This window comes from Desmodus rotundus, chromosome 5, assembly GCF_022682495.2.
Source record: "Desmodus rotundus isolate HL8 chromosome 5, HLdesRot8A.1, whole genome shotgun sequence".
Taxonomy (NCBI): Eukaryota; Metazoa; Chordata; class Mammalia; order Chiroptera; family Phyllostomidae; genus Desmodus; species Desmodus rotundus.
The window spans coordinates 7,248,871-7,264,118 of NC_071391.1; the positions used below are offsets into that span (position 1 = coordinate 7,248,871).

The 15,248-nt window shown below is 48.0% G+C and overlaps 1 long non-coding RNA gene and 1 pseudogene across 2 annotated transcripts in view; one reads left to right on the forward strand and one right to left on the reverse strand.

Moving 5' to 3' along the window:
- Window positions 1–15,248, reverse strand: part of LOC128781058 (uncharacterized) — a 59,894-nt gene that overhangs the window by 12,325 nt on the left and 32,321 nt on the right. The window contains exon 3 of one of the 2 annotated variants that reach the window (XR_011651184.1): window positions 7,159–7,297. The exons of the other annotated variant lie outside the window; for it this stretch is intronic. This is a non-coding gene — a long non-coding RNA (uncharacterized lncRNA). Of the gene's footprint in view, window positions 1–7,158; window positions 7,298–15,248 lie in introns of those variants that run through there. 2 annotated transcript variants of the gene reach the window in all.
- Window positions 1,395–5,408, forward strand: LOC112317370 (RNA transcription, translation and transport factor protein pseudogene; annotated as a pseudogene).

Consider the following 15,248-nt stretch of genomic DNA (forward strand, 5'->3'; position numbering starts at 1 on the left):
CCTCTCTCTGTGAAGCTCCTAGAGGGCATGACCTGTGCTCTTCTGCACTTTGTGTGGCAAAGGTGACACAGTAGGCATCTAATTAGTTGTTGTATAGCTTGTCTACAGGACAGATTTTGAGATTCTACAGAGACCTTTCTGATTATATAACATGTGTTATTTTTGGTGTTGTTAGAAAGAGAAGCTCATTTAAAATAGAAACTTGATTTCACTTAGCATAATGCTCTCCAGTTCCATCCATGCTGTTGCAAAGGGTATAAGCTCCTTCTTTCTCTCTGCTGCATAGAAATCCATTGTGTAAATGTACCATAATTTTTTGATCCACTCATTTGCTGATGGGCACTAGGTTGTTTCCAGTACTTGGCTATTGTAAATTGTGCTTTAACTGGAACATAATCACCAAAGGAAAAAAACAAACAAAATATAACCAGAGACACTGAAATTAAGAACATTGTAACAGTAGCCACAGGGGAGTGGGGAGGGGATAGTGGGGAGAGGGGTCTATAGGGGCTACTAAAAAGGACACAAGGAGAAAATCAAGGGGGAGGGTAGAGGTGGGGTAGGGAGGTGGGACTGGATGGGGTGGGGTGGAGGGAAGGGGAGAAAATGCAGACAATTGTAACTGAATAAAAATAAATAAATTAATTTAAAAAATAAAATAGAAACTTGAATAAAGGCAAGACCCCCATCCAACCCTAAGCCTGGGCACAAGCCTAACATCCTGGTGCTACTGCCACGTTGTTCTTTGTGTTTCTGGAGAGAGCTTGGACTCAGCCACCACAAGCCAGACCAGGTGAGAAGAAGTTGGAGCCCTGACATGCAGGGACTGGGCCACCTCAGCCCTTCTGTTCCCCAGAAGAGAACATTCACTTGATCCAACCTAACCTGGATCCATCCAATGACTGGGGACAAGGAGCCGGATTTGGAAGCTGATTCAGGATCAGGTGTCACCTGTAGTTATTCTCCTTGGCTCAGTCACCAAAACCCTGAACTTTACACAACTTCATGTTTCTACAAATTGCATGGTTAAATATTGAATCGGCACACACTCATGACACCTCAGGTTCATTAGATTTCTACACCAAGTCTTCTCTGTTCAGTTACTTATATTCCCTCTTTCATGCTCACATTTTCTTGCTAACCGTGGGCCTCTTGCTGAGAAGTGTGCCCTTCTGTCCTTTAGTGTCATTAACACAGAGAATATGGGAGATCTAACAATGCGTTTCCACTCTGCTAGAAATGTAGTTCTCTATGGGGGTCGATCTTCTCACTCATTGCACCCACCGCTGTGGACATTTGTCCATGGCCAGCGATGTCTTAGTGTCCTGACAGGGTGGGTGGTGTGCTATTGGCATCAAGTGGGTGAGAGCAGGTGTGCTGCTAAAGAACCAGCGATGCTCAGGGATTCCACTGCAATAAGCCTCTTCAACTCCAATGGCAGTAAAGCCATGGTGGAGACTCCCAGTGATGGAGAAATCTCTGTTGACTTTGTGGTGAAAGATAAGGAGTGTGAGGAGGCCTCAGTGGACAAGCAATGGACAGATAGTGACTGGAGCTGAACTGCTGACTGATTCCACATCCCTGTCATTACCTATGGTCAACGACATAAGTATGAGACAAATAACTCCTGTTGGTTAATGCTCCGCAGCTTGTGGTAGTTTATTAGGGAAGTTGTAGAAAATGAATACTAGAACCCATCTCTTAGCCAGACTGGCCATCGGATCACCTCAACCTGTTTTCTTCCCATTATTTACTACTTGTCCTCTGACATGTTCAACACCATTCTTGTCTCCTTCACACCCACCCTCCTGCACCACAAATCCCATCAGAGTTGTCACTGGGTCTGTCTCATCTACTCCTACATTTCCACTGCCTGGCACCTTACCCAACATACAACAGACAAATACATGAGTTATTTAGCCAGTTTAAGGGTATTATTTCCTGCCATATTCCTTATCAGTCATACTCCAGGCAATCACAAAAACAACAAGGGCCTTCTGCCCTGATGTCCTTTCTACAAAATACAGCGAGTGTGGTGCAGCGTAGATTCCAGGTTGACCTGAGTTGATGTGTAGTCTCATAACCTCTTCTTTGCCAAACTTTATCTCCGCAAATTTCAATCTTGTCCTTCCTTGCCATTTCTGTCTTAAACTTCCTGTCACTTTCAGCATTTTTATTGTAAAGATAATGACATAGGAGCATTGTTCTTGAAAGGAAATATTGAGAAAAACTTACAATGAGAAGCACTAGACACTTCTCCAATCTGGTCCACAGCTGCCGTGCTGGCCTCACCTGCAGCTTCTTTCACTGTGTCCTGGCATTGAGGGTGGGAATATTTTATACTCCTCTCTGCGGACTCATTATAAACACCCATGTTCTGTCCTGTGCTGACTGAATTGGATGCCTCGTCGTTCTTCATCTAGGCCTTTTTGTAGAGCACATTCTCTCCTGCCTTCTGAGAAGATCATTGGAGATAAAACTTTTGAAGATTTGCATTTCTGAAACATTTATTTTCATGCTTAAAGGCTGGCTGACTGCTTAAGAATTCTAGCTGTGTAGAATTATAGTTCAGAGCCTCCGAATTTTCAGTATTACTTTGTGTTTTTCAGTCTTGTGTTGATTCACTTTTTATTGTCCACCTTTGCATGTGACTTAGTGTTTCTGATACAGATGGATGTGTAAGAGACCTGACCTGAGTGGGGGCAAGGAGGGGCTGTGTGATGGATGGGTTGCATGAAACACTGTAGGTAGAAAGGTTGAAGCTGTTGGTGCTGTGTGTGACCAATTTCCCTCTGCATAGGCTGAGAGTCAGCGAGAAGGAGGCCCTTCCTGGAGTCAGCATAGGCTGGCCATGGTGATTGACAGAGGGAAAAGCACACCAACTCCTGGTGGCAGTGCCAGGTGATGACCTGCCTGTCTCGCTTGGGAGGAGGATGGATTGACTGGGGAAAGAGAACCCTTCTGGAGTTCACCATATTTGGGCCCCAGAGATATAAAAGAGAGGATAGGGAGAAACGTGAGGGCTTTCTTCCCCTGGCTCTCTATGTTGGGAGTCCAGAGTGCCTGTGGACCAGTGGGCACTGCAAGCCATGTGGCCTGGGAACAGGACCCATCCCCTGCCCCCAGCTCAGGAAGGGGTAGCTGATCCCATGGCTGGTGCTGCACTGTCTTCCTCCACTGGTCCCACCAACCTGCCAGTGAGCTGATGGCCAGAGGGATGGGGCACAGGTGCTGGGCCATTTGGTAGCCAGGGGAAGAAGGGGCGGTGTCCTGTGTGCAGGACGCTGACTAATGCCAGACTCTAGGAGAAGCCTGAGGCCCAACAGCAAAGGGGAAAGAAGCCAAGTGGCCTGGGTGTTTGTGCAGCAGCCACCTGCAGTTTCCCAAAGGATGGCATTTTTAAATGGGACAAGGAACTCAGGGTGCACCTTATCTCTGTCTGGCAGAGGGAGGTGGGGGTATTTCTGGGTGTTCCAGAGGGAATAGGCTCTGAGGTGGAAGCTTGGTATTCTTTCAAAATTGTACAGCTTTTAAATTAGTGACCTCTTTCCATTTTCACCAACCTCTGCCTCTGGATTTTTACCTAGAGGGCGGCAGTGTGCATCAGAACCCTTGTTACTGTTCAGTAATATTTCTTCTTGAAAGAATCGCTTTTGTTTGGGGTGATGTTCCAAAAAGTCACAAAAATGTGTGGAACGTGACTGAACTACTCCATTTCAAAGTTTTCACTATGAGGAAAATTTTTTAGTATATTTCTTTGGTGACTTTCTTCTCACCACAATCTGTCTCATTTCTGAATTTTTTTAGTTAGATATGATTATCTTTTCTTCCATATTCCAGTCTTTCATATATAGGAACACAGAAAAGCTGGCATTTGTGCTGCCTGTCACCTACCAGAAGCATTAACAGTGGCAGGGATTGAATCTTCATAGGCCTTCTATTCAGATGGACGATGAACTGAGAAGACGGCAAGTTGTAACCTAACAGACCATCTTCAATTCCATTTTCACCAAACTGTTCAATGAAGAGGGAAAAGTTAAGTGAGGGTATTGGAATTCAGGAAAAATGTGCATCAGTGGAAAGCTGCAGCATTCTTTCATCTCTGTTTGGTGGTAGTCTTTCATCTGTTTTCTGGGCACTGGTTTCTGTCTGTGTCCTGGGTGGTGGGCATCTCACCCTGGAGCACAAGGGATCAGATACCATCTTCAGTGCTTGCAGGCCTCCTGAGACACAAAGGTGGGACTGCTGATGGTCTCCTGGAGTCAGGGCAGGTCCTACCTTCAGTTCCTGGAACAATGGCCTTTTACATACATTGATTACTAGGATTATTAGCTGTCACCTGAAATTGAAATTTTCTAACAATAGAGTCCCCCATCACGTATATTTTTGTCGTACTATTTTGCTTTGTCTTCCATATCCATTGTGACATTTTCCTGCTGTCATATTTTTAACTTTTCCAGAATACTCTGTTTTACTGTAAATTTTTATTAATCGTGAGACAAGAACACATCATTGAAATATGAATTTTCTGAAGAACCACGAGAGAAAGTTGTGTTTGGACCAGAGAACTTGGAATAGTCTTAAATGAGTATGTATCAATTAAGATACTGCTTGGCTCTCTCATCGTTGCCTTGCCTTCTCAGCCAAGCCTGGGAAACCACAGAGAGAAGCCAGGCCAGAGTTGAGGCAAGGTGATGGCCCTCAACAACCATAACCCTGCCCACTTCATCTGCAAACATGAAAGAGAATAGAGAATCTTTAGTGTTTGGTATGCAGACCAGAAAACCAGACATTACAAGATTGAAATCATGTTAATTTAAGCAATAACCACAGCAGTGACTGGCCCACATTTTTTGAAAAGTATCTCATAGGTGTCAGTTGTCCTTTCAAGCTTCAAGATTGGCAAGAAGCCATGGAATGGCTTCTTGACTTAGCCGTTACACTTCAGTGTAGACATAATGCTGAGAAATACAAGGACTCAGTATCCGAAAATACAAAAATGGCCGACAGTGCAGCTACAAATGTGGAACCACTCATCATTGTGGATGTAGATAATGCTGATTTTAAGGCTGACATAACGACCCTGGCTGACCTTCAGATTCAAAGTCATCAGGATCACCTAGTAATGCTGAAGGCCACATGCTGTTTGCTTCAGGAGCACCTGACACAGGTGCAGTTACTAAAGCAAACCAGACAACAGAAGGGTTGATTGCCAGTTTTTTATAGGAGCACAGCCTTCGATTGACACAGGTGATGCAGTTCTTGATGAAGCTGCTGACATTCTGCAATTGCTGCACATGGAAGAGATCAGAGAGATGCAGACCAGAATTATTGCAGCCATTGTAGCTGTTCAGGCAACTGCTGCTGATCCAAAGAGAGACCAGAGCCGGGGGAAAGCAGGAAGGTGAACATTTTAGGATTCTAGCCTCTCACCCTCCCAGCACAAATGGGAACAACGTACGCCCTGGCAAGTGTTTAGAAATCAAACTTCACACTTTCAAGGAAAGTATCCCAGAAAATAGACTATGGTTTAGAGATTTACCATCCTTGCTTTTTCTTTTCTAAATATTGGGAATGAACTTTCTTGTCTTCTCGTGTCTCCCCATCTGAATGCCCTAATCTGTCAGGAAGGAAGGTTAGCATCTGGGAGAGCAAAGGTGGCAGCAAAGGAGAGAAAGGAAGATGAAGTGTTTGTTTGGCCCCAGGTGAGGTGTGAGGGTCACACAGGCCTGAGCACACTCATTTCTGAGTGAAGTCATGAGTCTCATGCCCTTGGGCCTCTCAGGCCAGAGGCTGTTTAGGGGACCTGAGTGCAGTGGGGGAGGGCTGGGACTGGACTGTGATGATGGCTGTGCTGATGGGAAGGCCAAGATGTTGGAGGGATGCTTGGCTGTGGAAGGGGCAGACCTCAGTGGACTCTTAGGTGTCAGGAAGTAGATGAGCTGAAGTAGGGTCATAAAGCCCCGCCCCACCCACCACCCTCTGCCAAATCCATTCCTTAAACTTGGAGCCTGTCATTTAACCACCAAGGCACAGAAGGCTTTGCAGATGTGACGTGGGTGCAGATTGTGAATTAGGGAGAAATTCTGAATTTATTGGTGGCCTCCAAATGCCTACCCATGTATCATAAAGGAAAGAGGCAGAGAGCGATTTGCAAACACACACAAAGGAAGATGGCAAGGTCCTGTCCTAGAGCAGAGACTGGAGTGATGTGGGCAGCAGACCAGGACTGCCATCAGCCTTCAAAGGTGAAAGCAGCCAGGAACATATTTTCACCTCACCTGTCCAAGGTCAGCATGGCCCTCCTGAGGCTGTGATCAGGCAGAGTGTTCAAGATCTTAGCCTTTTATACCCCACACCTGGAGAAAATGCCATCTGTGAAGCCACCAAGCACGTGGTGCTGAGTACCAGCAGCCATTGGAAACTGATCCCAGAGCCTAGGGTGTGCCCAGTGCTCTGAATCAGCTGCCTTACTGGAGGGTGGGCCCCTCAGCCTGGGCGGGGCTCCCAGGGGATGCGTAGGCTGGGCACAGAAACAGTTCTTGGACTTTTTCTGCTGCAGTAAGTGTGGATTGTGTGCATGGTGTTGCCCGTGGCAGTGGGGTGCTTTTTTCTGGGGCATTAAGGGGCATTGGAGGAAGAAGGAAGAGTAGCCAAGGGTGGTGAGCAATGTGAGTGTGCAGATAGCAAAGAGTTCCCTGAAGGCTGACCCCGAGATTCACTACAAAGAGAGAAGCAGACAGATAACAAATTACCCAGCACCCTCCAAGCATGGATACTTAGTGAGGAGTGAGGACCAGGCATGCTGTTTGTGGTTCTGATGGGGTTGGAACGGCAGTGGGGCTGCTGGGTGGGAACCGTGTGACTGCTCAGGGAGGCAGCTGTTCCCTCAGCAAAGCCCAGGGGTGGGACACTTTGGAGTGATTTTGAACCCCCACCCCCTTTTCTCTCCCAACGCTGTGACTGGGCAGCTGTGCAGGGATGGAGGACGGCTCTTGAGCCAGCAGTCTCTCTGGGATCCCTCCCTCAGGCCACCATGGTCACTGGAGACTGTGTCTCTAGGATGTACTATGGACACAACCCAAGGGCTACTTCATGACGAGAACCACCCCAATTGCAGGGACAGACTGTTGGACAAAAACAAAACAGGTAGAGAAGTGCAGGGCAAATACTTTATTGAAGCAAGACGTTGAAACCTTCACATTTTCTGGGGGTGATCAGGCCGTCCTTGAATGAGAGAGGCACTCGTGTGCAAGATTCTTAAAGTCTAATTGTTACATATGGACTGTATACCTTTCTGAAATAGAGAGAGAGAGAGAGAGAGAGACAGGAGATTTTAGTCGTCATGCTGCCCCTGGAGATGACATGTTCACAGGGACTACTGTTCACACCACATGTGAAGGACGTCGCACCCAACAAAGGCACTGGAGCCACCAGGCAGGAGAGCTGAATGGGCGGGGTATCAGTAGTCCTGGTGAAGCTATGACAAATCGTGTAGGACAGGGAAGAACATGTCTATAGCCGACAGATAAATCCCAAGTGACCCAGGCATGGGACTCCGGTTTCTAATAGAGCCAGGAGAGGGTCAAGGGTTAGGCTGAGCAGCCTAGGATTTCCTCTCTCAGAGTCCCATGTCTGAGGGCTCTACGTTTTCATGCCAAGAGGATGAAGGGTGAGAGAACAGGACAGGGGTGGGAGAGGGGGGAGGGGACATGGGACATTGTGCCTGCAGGAGATGTCCTGTCTCCTGTGTGGAGATCAACCTCACAGCACGTGGACTTCCCCACACTGAGCATCCAGCCTGTGTGGGAATTAGTGCTAACCCGACCTTATTCCAGGGGTGGACCAGCTAGGAAACAGTTGTGTTATCTGATTTCTTCCCCAACACATAACAGAAGTGTCTCAGATCCACCTGAGGCTGCTTAGAATGTAACGGGGAGGGTCTGTGCCCACTGGTTGTGATAGGTGAGGGCTGGGAAAGTAGGGCAGATGGACAGGGAGGGGCTTTCTCTGTAGGAGCTGGAGGACCCCAGCCAGTCATCCCTTCTTCCTGACAGAGGGCCTTGGTCTGCGTCCCCCATCACCCCACCCCTGGCCCAGTGCCTGCCCTCCAACACTCCCCACTCTCCATGAGACTCCCCAAGGACTGTGCCACTGGGTGACAAATCTGGCCCTCTGAACTTTGAATCCTCTCAGGCAGGCAAGCAGCAGTCTGCCCTTCAGCATCACAACCTGGGCTCTGGTCGTCCTCCCGAGGACACTGTGGGTACATGTGCCCAAAGGGGTGACCTGAAAAGGAGGAACATGCTGGATGTACTATGCAGCCTTAGTCTAGCTCAGCAGGTGTCATATCATCATCCACTCTGTGACCATAGGCCACTCTGTCACCTTGAGAAGATGGGGAGGTGCCTCCTCATCCAGTGCCCACAGTGCAGCACCCTGACTTCCCTCCTGGCTGAGCAGCTGAGCACAAGCCCCTGAGAAAAGGAGAAACTATTTACCACAATTTTGAAAATATTCTCTCTGTCCTCTCTGGGCACAAGGTCTATGCATTCCTTCACTTTCATTGAGGCTTCTGCAGCTTCTCTAGGTGGAAGAAATCTCAGAAGATTCAAGTTGTAGAGAGGTGCAGGTTCCAAAAAGAAGCTTCTGAGTTGAGACATCACAGCTGGACAGACTTTTGCATTTGCTGGAGCAGCAGCAGAAGAAATAAAATTGATGGAAGGAAGTCAATTTCCCCCCACAGCCCCACACCTTAGATAAGAAAGCCAGGGGTTTTATGGTCCCATCCCATAAGTGTGCCAATGACAATGGAAAATTCTAGAAGTTGTAACTTGCTCAACTCACAGAGCCCAACAGGGCTGGTTCCGGGAAAATAAACATTCACCAAGCCCCAGTTCAGCTGTTCTCTGGTGTAATGTATACGCACGCCTTTCCAAGACTCTCCTGCTTTGCTGAAACTCACTTTCCTTGGATTTCAGAAATTAGGGTTTGGTCTGTCATTAGAGTGACATGTTCTTTTTGTCTTTGATGTTGGGGTAGAGGAGCTTTTAGCAATCAGTTTTTCCATCTCAGTGGGAGAGGACAATTTCACAGAGATCTGAGAGGAGGCACCAAGTCTGGAGAGGAGCTGGTTCCAATGATGGAATGTTGGAAGATGCTCTTTTGAGAGTAAATTAAACAGTGGAGTTATGTCATTGGTGAAGACAGCTAAATAACTTAGAAAGAGATCTGAGGATCACACATGAACACCGACTAGCTCTTCTGGTTGGCACTGACTAGAGAATTCCTTTGAGATGTTGGGAGGTGGCAACTGGGGTCTGCTTTCGGCTCCAAGGGCATTGTGCTGAGACCCGAAGTCACCACTCTTCCTGGTCTGGATTCTCCATCCCCAACCCCCACTCTGCCCCTAGTTTCTACAACAACATGCATCAGGGAATGTGTTCTGCCCGGCTGTCACGTGACTTGATCAGACAGCAACTCTGCAGAGATGGGGAGAGGTCAGATCAGAGGCAACACGGGGAAAGAGGAGGAGTTCAGAAGTCAGAGGAAAGACAAAGAGTCAAAAGCACTTGGATCAGAGTCGAGGGCATGAAGACACCACAAAGTATGGCTGGATGAGTGGCTAGAAAATACCTAGAACCCCAGCCAGTGTGGCCCTAATATTGCACTGGTTCTTCTGGTCCTGGTCGGACTTGCAGAAAAGCAGCAGGGTGTGTGGATGTGTTGAGTGCTGCTGCTCCTGACTGACTCCTGGGGGAGCCAGACCTTGCTGTCTCTTCTTGAACCTAGAAGTGTCCTAAAACCCTCCAGGCTGGTACATACTATGAGTCTGAGAGAAAGAGTTCGGGAGGCATGGACTCAACTGGCACCAAAGACTCTGGGAAGGAGAACTGCTGATGAGACCCAGAGCAGGCCCCTGACACCCTTGGTCTCACTCTGTGGTCAGAGCTGCTCCTGCTGGTGGCTGTGGGAACCAAGGATGAGGGGAGGCTTGGGGAGGTTGAGAATCTTGAGTTCAAGTCAGAGAGCTGCTGAGTGGCAGAACCGTGATGCACAACCAAATCTACCCAGTCCTGCTGCTTGTGAACATAGACCCGAGACAGGGAGTGAGGCTTCAGATGGGGAGCTCTTCAAAGTGGCCTGAAAGGTTTTCTTTAAAGTTCCAGGGTGATGGGAATTGATACAGGTACCTTCATCCTTCGGGGAGCTAGTCCACATAGTGGGGCTGGTTTGGATTTTGATCTGTTCACCCCCTTCCCAAATAAGTTCCCTAATTCAGAGATTATTGACCTGGGCTGGTAGTAGTCTTATTAGGAGTGATACTCACCCTCATAGCAGCAAAGGGCCAGAGTGACCAGCAGGACAGACAGGGAAAGTCTCATGGTGGATGTTGCTCTGAGTTCAGCTTCAGCGAACAATGAGCAGTTAGCAGCTGGACTCAGCAGCCTGGGGAGCCCAGGGCTATTTGTACCCAGTGAGCCTCACAGGTCCTGCCCACTCGGACGTGGCAGGTTACAAGGCCTGGCTTCCAGTGCTTCCTTCCTCACTGAGACCTGATGCCAACGACCATGGGCACAACCCTGGTATCTTAGTGAACCATCATCATTGCTGGCACCATGTACATCTCCTTTGTGGCATAAACCAAAGTTGAAGTTTTACAAAACTGTGATTACTTGATTAGTGGGTGCCCACTAGGATTAAGCTCCTTCAGTGGAGTTTCATACATGTACAATCAGTTGATTGATGGGAGCCCCCTTAGAATTTATCTCCTTATTTGCAGGCACTGACTGGTTTTGCTCATCTGTCTAAACCTAGAACCTGGGACAGAGAAGAGGATCGGCACATAGTCCTGGAATGTTTGCTTCGGGGGCATCTCAGGGCAGAAGGGAATCTGCTGGGACAGGGTCACTCTGGGCCTTGAGGGAGACAGGTCAGAGTGTGGGGACACTTGTGAAGATACCAGTGGTGTTTGAGTCTGAGGGAACACTGTGCCAAGAGGAAGACTTCCTGGCCATCTCCCTCCTCCAACACTCATATAATGGTTGAATCTCGGTGTAGCAAGGGTTCCACCAAATCTACAGGAAACTTACCTAAGTGACAGTTCCCTTGTCAGGTATGAGGGTGGCATCTGCTGTGTCCTGAGGATCCCAGCAGCAGCAGTGAGCACAAGGCTTGTCTTCCTCCTGTCCCCAACCACTCACCAGCACCCCATGGAAGCCTGGGGGGCTTGGACTGCTCAGAGGCAAGGTGTTAGGAAATAGTCTGTGGACAGAGAACATACTGAGGGTCTCTCAGGAGACACAGGGTTGGACATGAGGTGGTGCTGGGAGGAGTGATCCCATGGGAACAGCACCAGGGAAGACCAGACACGATGACCTAGGTCGCTGGTAGGGAACACAGGAACCCATGTGTGTTACCCTAAACACGAGTTCCCAGTAGGATAGGGACGGCTTTGTGACTGGGCCAGGTCAGACAGAGGACCCCTGTGTCCCAGCCACCCTGGGGACCAAGGGTGGCTGAGGGGACACCACTCCACTTGCCCAAGTGGATCAACAGGAACTTCTCGTCTTGTCTGCTGGAATGCCAAATGTGCCACCACCCTGGAGGACAGTGTGGCCGTTTCTTATAAACTACACGTCCCCTGACCCCACCACCCAGGAATTGCACTCTGTGGAGACAAAGGTGCCACCAGGCATGCGATGATGAGTGCAGGGAAGGCTGTGCCTGTGTTGAAATAAGGGTAGCAGCGCTGTGTAATTTCTGCCCCATGTTTCTGTGACCATAAAACTGTCCAGGAACTAGAGACTAGTAAAAATGAAGGCCAACATCCTGGTGGCGTCACTTTCTTCAAACAAGGAGAAATGTCGGACAAAAAGCAAATCAGTGACTGGTCATGGTATGTAGAGGATTGATGGCCTCTCTGAGAAATCTAAGATGACCTCCTGAGAAAAACTGTGAGAACGGATGAAAGTTCGTGATGCAGCTGAATTGCAGGACGGCCTGCGAGGGACACTCTCTTCCCATAAACCTGTATCACCACGGGACGCAACAGAGATACGGGCACCTCTGGCCACAGCAACTCCAGCAGCAACACAAATACATTGAGGTTCACACAGTTCACACACGCACACCTTGAAAGATAAAGTCGTGAAAAATTCCTCACAGATATAACAAGGAATCTGAAAACACCAAGGCACACACCTTGTTCCTGAAGAAATATAAGAAAATGTAAAGTCAGCTCTTCTCAAATTACTGTAGAGTTTCAATCCCGCCCACATCAGAATGCTAATGGGGCAGTTTCACACATTGTTTTGAATTAGGCAGTGCTGTTTGGGTCTTTCAAATTTAGGATGTTTTCCCTTACTGAGTTGTGAGGAAGAACCCAAATCTAGGGCCTACCTGGATTCAAGCTCAGCTCTGGAGCTTTCTACTTGTGGGATCTTCAGCAAGGTGCTGACCCTCTCAGCCTCACTCTCCTCATCTGTACAAGAAGGCTGAGAGCAAGGCATTTGTGCGAGGATAAATAAATTAATTCAGGAGCAATGGTCACCAAAGTACCTGGCAGTAAGTGTCAGCTGTTCCGATTATGCAACAAAAACAAAGAATGTAAGTCCTAAGTCAAACAGAATAAACCACCTCAACCCAAAGGCAAATGTCAGACTGAATCTAATCAACTTTGCCAAGGATCAATGTTGATTTATCCTAAAAGCTAATTGAGTGTGTTTCTGATTTTGGCTCTGGTTCAAGTGGAATTTCTTTTAGTTGAAATAAGATCATCACTTTTCAATCACTTTCTATCCTGTAATATGATCACATCTAAGTGACTGTTATTGTTATTTTCTAATCCTGTGTCCTGCATCTTGGAACTCAGTGTATAGGAGGGTGATGGGTGGGGAAGGTACTGTTTATCCCAAGACACACAGAATCCCTTGACTATGGTCCTCAGCAGGATGGGCTGCTGACAGGTGTCCTTCAGCAGCTGTTGAAATCCCAGGGCTCCTTCAGCTCTGTGTGTCTAACTGGGGAAGAGAATCATGGGGGATGGGAACATTTGAGTCATCATCATTTCTGGATCATGATGTCCACGTTTACTTTGTGATACAATTTATGTATCACCTGGTGACACTGGTTGTCATGTGCCACCTCCCCGGCATAAACATCCTTGTTCCCTTTTACCAAGATGGATGATGTACACGTCGTCCGTCAGATCCTACATGGCACTGAGTCTGCATGTGCAAGTCCAGACTCTGAAGGGCTCCGTGTGAGCAGTATTTTGCAGGACACAACTTATGTCTACAGAGAGGGGTCCCTGTGTCCTGGCTTTGAATAACATCAAGAAGGGCCCAGTGTGCTGTGGCTGACCAATCATTAAAATAATTTTGAGTGGCAGATCCCACTGTCAACCTTGGCCCATTCTCCAAAGGAACACATGGACCCCAGTGACATTGGTGCCCCAGACTTATGCTTTTCACAGGTGCACAATCAAGTGACAAGTGCTTCAGAGTCAAGACCTCTGAGGATGAACACCGTGACTGAAAGGGCCCCATTTTTACCTATACATGATGCTCTCCAGGGATATGTAACATCAAAAGCAGGCCTCATCCAGTTCAATAGGAAATGTATTTATCAATAACATTTTACTTTGATAAGCAGTATCAAAACTGGAAAGAGATAGATTGGGCTTTCCCCAAGGCTGCAGGGATCTGTCACGGTGCCCACATCACCCATGTGCCTCAGCTGAGAAATTCTGTAAGGTGTGTTACCACTTCCTCCCCTGACGTGTGCACTGAAGAGCCCCTGAGATGTACTTCCTGAGGCTCCAGTGACACGTGTGCTAGGCTGCACCTCCCCTCCCTCTCCCACTGGCCCCTGTGCACAGCCCTCAGTTCCCTAACCATGCTGCAAGAGGTGAGCTGCCAAGGGAGACCCTGGCCCAGGAAAGGGCTGGAACATCCGACAGTGCTCCCTTCTTCTTGTTCAGCAACTCTTGCTACAGCTCCATTGTCTTAGGGTGGCTGTATGTTCTTTCTGTGTCATAGCCTAGAATCTCAACTTAGGAAGAATGTTCTCCAACAGATACGCAAAGTCATACACGTCAAATTTCAAGCACATACCCTGCCCCAATCCCAGAGCTCTGGAAGTTCACACAGATCCAGCAGCAAGGTAAAGACTGAGTAAATTACAAAAAAACAACCCCAAAGTGGCTTCAAGCCCTATCAGTGTCATAGCGACCATCCAGGCTGTGTGCAAAGAAAGGCACTTGGGGCTCTGGCCATGTGACCTGTTCTGTGCACAAGAGATTTCCATGTTGGACCCAGTTGTCTTCTTCACCAGGAGAAGATGCTCAGCTGGCAAGGACTCTACTTCCATCCTGAGCTCCTTTCCATCAGAAGCCGAAGTTACTGGGACATGGGGAGGCTCTGTCACAATACAGGTGTTCTACCTGGGGACATGATATCACACACAGCCATGCTGAGGAAAAATGACTCAAAGCCACAAGGCCACCTCTTCACTCAGCTCATCTAGACCCTCCCCACACGGGGCAGGTGTGCTGGCCACCCTTGAAGTCTGGGATCCTCAGGGTACATCAGCCCACAGGTGAACAGGAAATGGGAGGACAGCAAGTCGTAACCCCACAAACCTCTGATCTCCCAGTCATGGGAGTTTGAGACCTCTGCACACACAGGTACCATTTAGGCCAATGAAAATAAGCAGATGTTCTACATCCTCACCCTGGAGAAGAAAGGCACTATGTTGGGGCTACCGTGGGAGGCTGAAAGAATTGGTTTAGGGATTCTGGAGGATCTCCTTGGGGAAAGAGGCCAAAAGGCCTCAGGACGTGTCAGATGGACCAGGAAACTGATGAGCTGACACTCACTAGAGGAACCTCCAGACTATTTACTTTGCTTAACTTCATCCCCTGCTCACCACAAAGACCTTTTTTCTTAAACAGGCTTTTGTAGTGAAGGGGACAATAGGAGTCTTCTGTTCCTGGTCGATATTGGTCCCCATTAATCCCTAAGCATCTGACATTCACGTACACGTAGCCTTGGCATCTTCTGTAAGTCCCTCTCATTGTAGATCTGCCGCTCTTTGGTGTAAGACATAAGACGTAAGACTTTACAGGAATATTTCATACCAAAAGTTGCCCAGTATGCGGGACTTGACCAATAAAGCTCCTGTGTTGGTTAGTTGATGTGTTTATTATGCTAATGAAGTGATTGTTATCTTTTTGTGGGCTATTA